At 49.7% G+C, this 8,731-nt stretch overlaps 1 pseudogene; it reads right to left on the reverse strand.

Moving 5' to 3' along the window:
- LOC102168406 lies at window positions 3,671–4,184 on the reverse strand (annotated as a pseudogene).

Genomic DNA, 8,731 nt, shown 5'->3' on the forward strand with positions numbered 1-8,731 from the left:
GTGAGTGGTTCATTGACCTCTGTGTGCCCTTGCAAGTGTTCATCTGTTTGTGTGTGTTTGCGTATTTTTGCAAAAAGCAACTATGGACAGATAAACTGGAAATGATTACAAGTGGCAACGTGAATGGGGTTCAAGGCATGCTCCTCCAAGCCTAACTCTCTTCACTCTCTTGACCTTGAATCATGTTAAATCATCAAAAAGAAAATTTTAAAGAGCAAAAAATAAAAACATCAAAATAAGAAAATAAGTTACACGAAACTGGTTGAGGATGTAGTAATCTAACGATCAGGAAAAAAGAACTATTCCAAGTGACTTGTGAACATAGTACCTTGGCTATGCAAAGAATCTCTAATATTCAGTAACTTATTGTTATTACAACACAGATACTGTGAGTTCATAATCTTGTATTCTAAAACATTTTCAAACTGTCAAAAAAAACTGCAAAAATAAGACAAAGATGGAGAAATAGGAGTGACTGCTAGTGGGTATGGGGTTTCTTCAGGGGATGATGGAAATATTCTAAAATTGTAATAGCTGCACAATTCTGTGAATGTATTAAAAATGAACTGTTATGTTTTAAGTGGGTGAATTGGATGGCATGGGAATTATATCTCAGTCAGTCAGTTCAGTTCAGTTGCTCAGTCGTGTCCGACTCTTTACGACACCATGGACTGTAGCACGCCAGGCCTCCCTGTCCATCGTCAACACCCAGAGTTTACTCAAACTCATGTCCATTGAGTCAGTGATGCCATCCAACTGCCTCATCCTCTGTCATCGCCTTCTCCTCCCAACTTCAATCTTTCCCAGCATGAGGGTCTTTTCAAATCAGCCAGTTCTTCGCAGAAGGTGGCCAAAGTATTGGAGTTTCAGCTTCAACATCAGTCCTTTCAATGAATATTCAGGTCTGATTTCCTTTAGGATGGACAGGTTGGATCTCCTTGCAGTCTGAGGGACTCTCAAGAGTCTTCTCCACCATCACGGTTCAAAAGCATCAATTCTTCGGTGCTCAGCTTTCTTTATAGTCCAACTCTCACATCCATACATGACTACTGGAAAAACCATAGCCTTGACTAGATGGACCTTTGTTGGCAAAGTAATGTCTCTGCTTTTTAATATTCTGTCTAGGTTGGTCATAGCTTTTCTTCCAAGGAGCACACGTCTTTTAATTTCAGGGCTGCAGTCACCATCTGCAGTGATTTTGGAGCCCCAAAAATAAAGTCTATCACTGTTTCCACTGTTTTCCCTTCTATTTACCATGAAGTGATGGGACCAGATGCCATGATCTTAGTTTTCTGAATGTTGAGCTTTAAGCCAACTTTTTCACTCTCTTCTTTCACTTTTATCAAGAGGCTCTTTAGTTCCTCTTCGCTTTCTGCCATAATTAACCTGCAAAGTATGCTAATAAACTTCCAAATACTCATCAAGATTCCCCAGTTAACAACTTGTCTTCACTTGCTCTTTCTTTCTGAGTCACTTGAGAGTAGAATGCAGGCATGACTCCCTTTAATACTCTCAGCATCCCTAGACACCTGTAGATTTCCTAAAGTCAACAAGAACACTTACCTGCATAGCCAGAGAACTACCACCAAAATCACCAGATTGTGAAATGAAAGTTGCTGAGTCATGTCCAACTCTTTGCAGTCCTGTGGACTGTAGCTTGCCAGACTCCTCTGTCCATGGAATTCTCCAGGCCAGAATACTGGAGTGGGTTGCTGTTTCCTTCTCCAGGGAATCTTCCTGAGCCTAGAATCAAACCCAGGTCTCCTGAATTGCAGGTGGATTCTTTACTACCTGAGCCGCTGAGGCACCTGCATAGGCAGAGAACTACCACCAAAGTCAGGAGATTAACACCAGTCCAAATCCATCACCACAGATCTCATCACACACTGTCCTTCCCAAGAATGGCCTTTACTTGTCAACATCAAACTTCTCATTTAGTCTTCAGCCTGGCTCTTCAGTCTCTCTTTGCATGATCTTCATATTTTTGTGGACGTTTTGGGATTTTCAAAAAATATTTGCTATTTTATTTATTTGGTTTTTAGTTGCGGCATGTGGGATCTAGTTCCCTGATCAGAGATCAAACCTGGGCCCCCTGAACTGGGAGTGCAGAGTCTTAGTCACTGGACCAATTTAGGGAAGTCCCTGAATTGTGTGTGTGTGGGTTCTTCAGTGCCTTAATATGAAAAGAGTTGAGTATGACATTGTCAGACAGAAAAATTAATATTTTTCTGAATAAAAGCCCCAAGTCAGGATACATGCACAGCAGAAATGGGACCAGGCTCCCAGCACTTGTGTATAATTAAAGAAGAAATTTTTAACTTAAAAAAGTCAGTAACAGAGGATACAGATGAAAAAGGCAGCAATAACACCAACACTGGAAAAGCGGGAAAGGGAGCAAGACTCTCTTGGGGGCTTGCCCCAACTGGAGAGCTGATCGGTCTCAGGGAACTTCAACATTTGGATGGACTCGAAATGCAAACCTAATCTCTCCAATCAGGGTCTTGTCAGAACCAGTAATCCTTTTCCCTGAGACCCTATATAAAGAACTCTAGTCCTCCCATGACGGGGAGCCTAAGCAAAGAACCCTCATTTTTGACACCACTTGGGATAGATATCGGGCCCCAGCAAACAAACTACCACCTCCCAGACAGAAGCCCAGGAAAGTTGCCATGCTCAAGAAGCTGCTTCAGGCTCTAAGATTTGGGAAATCTACACCAGCTGCTAGCTTAGCTTCTAGGGAAGATGTTGGGGTTCCATGGAAAATAAGTGCAGAGCGTTCTGACACTCTTTCTGACCACTGAGTGACCTAGAAAATGACCCACTCCCACCCTTCAGGGAGTTACCTGGCCATGGCAAGTCTCTCCCAGCCCTCAAGCCACCAAACCTGCAAAACTAACCCATAAAGTAGCAAGGGCTTGGGGAGGCAGAACTGCTGGCCCAGCCCATACTGCCTTACCTACTGGTGAGCAAAGACCGGCAGCTAGAATGGGGAGCCACAAAGGAGGAGGTCTAGGCAACAGGATCCCCCAACTACCCTACGGCTTTCTCCTGACTCTGAAGCAGCCACGATGACGGGCCCAGAAAACCCACACACCTCACTCCACACGACAGACAGCTTAGACCTCAGAATTACTGCCATGAAGAGCAACAAGGTCTCTCTTTGTTGAAAGTACAACAAAGGAAACTCTTGAGAAAACTGGGAATGGGCCTGGAGAAAATAAGAGCTTTGAGGTCTCTGCCACCTTCCCCGAAAGGAAAAAGTAGGAAAGTCAGGGTCTTTCCCTGCTTTGTGTTCCTGGCTAAACTCAAGACTAAGAAAATCCCGTGGACTTGCAGCATCAGTAAGTATCCAAGTGCCCCACCAGTACATGCCGCCCCCCACCAAGGTTAGCCTCTGGCATGTGAAATGCCCAAGAAATTGCCTTCTAATCCAATCCCCACTGACCTCAACCCAATGCAAAGGGCATCTGCCTGTGGTCCCCACCTCTCCTGAGAGAAGAGGATCCTAGCAGAGCCTCCAAGGTACAGTCAGGTGCCAAGGAACACAATACCACACCATCTATCAGGCCAGGGCATGGACAGCCAGCTTCAGATCAAAGAGAGAGAGGCTTAGTGTAATAACCAGTGTCATTACAGCAGGAAAGTAGAGGGCAAGTGGTGAGAGGGGCTCCTATGGGTACACCTTCCCGGGGACGCAGTTCCTGTCAGTTGCCTCCTCCTGCAGGAACATGTGTAGGCGGCGTTCGTTCTGAGCTAGTGGATGCCCAGCATCCATCCAATTTATTAGCAATTCTGCTAATAAACTGTTTTAGGCCCTACCTCCTTTCTTCAATAAAGGACTCCTCAAAGACTCTTTTGTTTCCTCGAAAAGGGAGCTGCTACTTCAAGACTTTCCCATGCAGTTTTGGGACTATTAATACCGTCGTTCTCTCTTGCTCCAGCTCATTTTTCAGTCACTCAAAGTTACTGCAGCACCGTCATACACAGGACTCCTTCAGTTGAAAACAGGTAGTTTTGTCCACATGCAAATCTCGAAGGTGGGTGAAGCAAGCACGGCCCAGGCCTACCGTCTGTGGATTAAAGATGCTGATATCCAGAAAGTTACTTGGCAGCCTACAAGCGTCGGTCAGTTCCTGCAGCTTCAAGTTAAGGCTCCAGGTGTTAGCTACTGCCAAGTCTGACATCTTTCCAAAGGAGAGACCTGGACTGGGGGCTTCATTGTCGTTTTCATTTGCATTTCACAAACAAGTCATGAAGTTGAGCATCTTTTCATGTATTATTCTTTTGAGGGGGTGGATAAAGTCTATTCAAGTCCCTTGTCCATTTTTCATTGGTTTGTTTCTTTTTGTTGTTGAGTTGTAAGAGTTATTTCTACATTCTGGATACAGTTCTTTATCAGCTATGTGGTTTGCAAATATTTTCTTCCATTCTGTGAGTTGCCCTTTCACTGTCAATAGCTTTTAACCTGACCTAATCAAGTCTTTTGATTTGACTTCCAGGGTACAGGAAACACACGGACAAAGGAACCAGCTAAATAACACTGCAGGGAAACTACCAGAGCAACCCCAAAAAGAAATATTCTACAAGTCAGTAGGCCTGAACTGTTCTGCAGTCATTGATAAGGAACAGTGGGTATGGGGTGGAGAGCTTCTGGAAGAAAAAAATGAATAGGCAACTGAAAGCTACATAAGAACCTGGGTCGGATCCCAACCTGAGCAAACTGAACAAATGTGGGGGATGAACAGGGAATTTCAACGCAAAGGGAAGTTCACTTAGATTGAGGATAGGCTTGTGGTTATTTATATAGAAAGTGAAGTAGCTCAGTCGTGTCTGACTGTTTGCGACCCCATGGACTGTAACCTACCAGGCTCCTCCCTGCATGGGATTCTCCAGGCAAGAGTATTAGAGTGGGTTGCCATTTTCCTTCTCCAGGGGATCTTCCTGACCCAGGGGTCGAACCCAGGTCTCCCGAGTTCCAGGCAGATGCTTTAACCTCTGAGCCACCAGGGAAGCCCATTTATATAGAAGGATCTCCTTATTCTAGGAGATTTGTGCTCAAGTTTACACAGAGACATGATGTCATCACACGTGTCCACAGTGTTTAGAAGAAAAATAAAACACATTGAGACACATCCCCATATACACTGACAACACAGATGTTAGCGATGATTGGTCTGGGTGGAGGGAGCCCAGCGGCTCAGCATGCTGTGCGTGATGTGCTAGACCTGACCTCAGCGCGCTCCCCGCCTGTCACTCCACCCCGCCGCTGGCCTTTTTGTCTCCCAGAAGATGACGGAGGCCTGGGCCCTCTCAGGGCCCTTGCACCTGGCGTCACTCACTCTCTTCCCCAAGCATCTTGTGGTTGATTCTCCCAGCTCCTTCAAATACTCGCTCAGAATCCCCATCTCAGCACCATCTTCCCCACCGCCTTATCTAAAAGTATAACCCCTCTGAGCTCCACCAACAGCACTTCCCTGCTCTCTCCTTTCTGATGGCAATGCCATCTGTCTCTCTCCAGCCAGAGACCACCTGGAACACAGCCATGGCCAGAGTTGGGTCTGTTAACTCACGGCCACAGAGAAGACCACGGCCGTGGGGAGCCCTGCCTCTGGGTCAGAGGACTGAGCCTGGGCTCAAGGAAGCAGGCTAGCTCTGGACTCAGTAAGTCTCATCTAGAAGATAAGCGATACTGTGACTGCCAGTGAAGCAGCAGCCGCTCATCAGCCGGGACGGGGGCCGTTGGGATGTTCTCTTGGTGGGAGTGGCCCCTGTTTTCTCTGTCTGGACAGTGCTTTTCTGCCTGGAGCATCGCAGTTACAGTGGCCAAGTCTGATGTCATGTCCCACAGGAATGCCCAAGCGTCATGGAGAAAACCCAGGCGTCCGGGGAAGCCCTTCTTCTCACGGCATGTTTACCTGCTGCCCCCGTCCTGTTCTGCACACCATCCTCAGCAGGAGTGTCTTCTTGTCCTGGGCTGAGCACCCAGCAGTTAGCAGTGGTCTGGCACTGGTTAGAAGGTCATACATCACCCATGAGGAATGCATGGAGCTTCTGGGCCTTCACAAGCTTGCCCAAGGCAGCGCCTGCTGCTCGCCTGCCTTTAGGGTCTGGTCAGGGCTTCCGGCCCCCTCTTAAGGGAGATGCCTCCTTCCCTTCCTCCAGGGAGGACTCTGACCAGAGGGGCTGCTGCCCAAAAGCGTGGCTATGGGGTGTGGACCCATGCACCTCACTGTCCTGGAGCTCCTAGGAGCCGGGTCTCGGGCCTCAGCGGAGGGGAGCAGCCTGAGTGTGAGGAGTCTCTCCCCTGAGGCTCGGGCCTCAGCCCCAGTGAACTTTGTGACCACAGCTGCCTCCCCGCTCTCTAGGCCTCAGCTTCCCCATGGGGCCAGGAGACCCTGGGAACCCTTCACGTTCTGAAGAACTGGCACCGTTTGCGCTGGTGGGCCTGCTGTTCCGTGGGGACAGGAGCCAGCCCCCTCATCCACCATCGGGCAGGCCCCTGCCAGCCATCCTTGATGCCCAGCCCTGAGCTCAGCTCACCCGGGAGGCAGGGCAGGCAGCGGCATTCATTCAGGGAGACAGTGGTTAGCGCATGCATGGCACTGAGGCACAAAGACCCCTGGGTCACTAGATAGTTCTTTACGGGGAGCCAGCTTTGGGCTCCTGACTGTCCAGGAGGCTTCACAGACCAGGAAACAAAACCAAAACAAAATTCCCTCCGTTTCTGAGCTTATATTCTAGTGGGTAATAAACACCTGTTTTTCTGTGGAAAAAACGAAAAGTGTAGCAAGCTGGAGACTGGACAGGCCAGGTGGGGGAGTTTCAATTTTAAATGGGGTGGTCAGTGTGGGCCTAGTAACACGGTGACATCTGAAGGAGGACCTTCCCGGAGGGAGGCCTGGGGAGGATGGAGCAGGCTAGCAGGAGGCAGCGCAGGGCCTGGAGGAGGACAGAGGAGGGAGGCAGAGCTCGGGGCAGGGAGCCTTCCCTCACAGAAGGTCGGAACCCACAGCAGGGCTCAGGGGTGAGAAATGAGGGTCAGACAGGCCTGGGGTCGCTGGTCTGAACCTCAGGAAGGAAGGATGGAGCAGCTATCTCCAGGGGGCATGGGAGGCAGGGGAGGGGATGTGAGCCTGGGCAAGGGGTGGGGGTGTCTCCAGGGCATAGGTGGAGGTCGGTGCCACCAGGGGGACTAAGGGCAGATGGAGGGCGGTTAGGATGGGGACGGAGCCAGGGCCCTCGCCTCCCTCCATTAAAATCAACTCCCTAGACAAAAGTTTGCGGGGTCAGGACACAGACTACCCAGGAGAAGAAAGAAAGGCAAGAAAACAGTGGGGCAAAGCGCGTCTGAGCACCACCTGACAAAGGCTGAGAGAAGGAGCAGTCAGCCATGGCCCCAGCCCAGAAGGAGAGCTCTTCCCTCCTGCCCTCAGGCCCTCCCTGGATTCATCCCAGCCTTTCGGCCCCCTGCCCCGACCTGAGTTTCTGGGGGCTGAAGGTGGCAGTTCCAGGCTGGCGTCCTGCAACCAGGTTCTAATCCAGTCTGACTTACTTTGCCTGCTCCTTCCCCCGTCACCTCCCCACCGGTCCACTGCACCCCTGCTTATACCTGGTACCCTCCATTCTGGCTGGAGACCCCCCTGCTGGGGAATTCCCAAGATGAGGGGCTGGCAGTCTCCTGTGGTCCCTGCCCTCTCCAGCCTGGAGCCCAAACGTCACCCCTGTCCCCACTGATCCCAGTCCTGGAGCAGAAAGGAAATGGTTTCTGCTGAACTTGACCTCCTCACAGTGACCGCCACCGCACCGGGCTGCGAAGGATGCTCACAGGGAGGCTCAGGTGGCTAAGCTTGGGACTGAAGTCTAAGCTTCAGAGTGAGCTTCCCAGACAGTTGGTTCAAGTTCACCCTCAGGGCCAGCTGTGCTGGGCACACTCTTGCTGGCCCGAGAGACTAACAGTGAAGGGAAAAGCATCAGTACATTGGAGGCAGTTCAGGGAAGTCAGCTCAACAAAGAAATACACAAGGGTGAGTGGTGACCCAGGAGTCTGTGTTCTTCCTCTGTGTTGTTGGTAGGAACAGGAATCCCGACCGTTAGGGAGCCTGTGAGGACAGGACGCTGGCGGGGCCCCTGGAGCGGGCGGGGAGCGGCCCTGCGCATGCGCTGTCCGGGCGCGGGGTTGTCACTCCACCGATGGCTCACTCCCAGGAAATGGATAAAGAAGGGTCACCTGCACAGGTGAGGAGGACAGAAGGGAGCTTTCACTTTTTAAGCTGTGCTTTCTCCAGGGCTGCTGTTACAAATAATATGTATAATTTGAAAATTCTTAAAATATTAATTGAAATACATGCAGAAAACATATGTTAAAGAAAATGTAGAAAGAAGACCCTGAGTGTGTGCGGACAGTGCATATGTGTCTGGAGACTGATTGTATGTGTGTCAAAAAAAAACCAAGTTACAAAAATACACGCTGAATCCACTTGAACACTGAAAAGGAATAAACAGATTCTAATTGTCATGTGGGAAAATGCTCGTCCACCCCAGGTAATAAAACCAGGTGTCCCTACACACATTATTAATACCACCCACAATCCAGAGTTGGAACTGGCCAGCACGTGAACATGGGCTCCCTTGGCACAGCGCTGTGGATGGGGTGTTGAAGGGGATCAGCCCCTTCTCAAAGCACCCCTGCTGCTTCCTCTGCGGCAGTGGACAAGGGGTTGGGGGGACACAT

Source organism: Capra hircus, chromosome 25 (assembly GCF_001704415.2).
Source record: "Capra hircus breed San Clemente chromosome 25, ASM170441v1, whole genome shotgun sequence".
NCBI lineage: Eukaryota > Metazoa > Chordata > Mammalia > Artiodactyla > Bovidae > Capra > Capra hircus.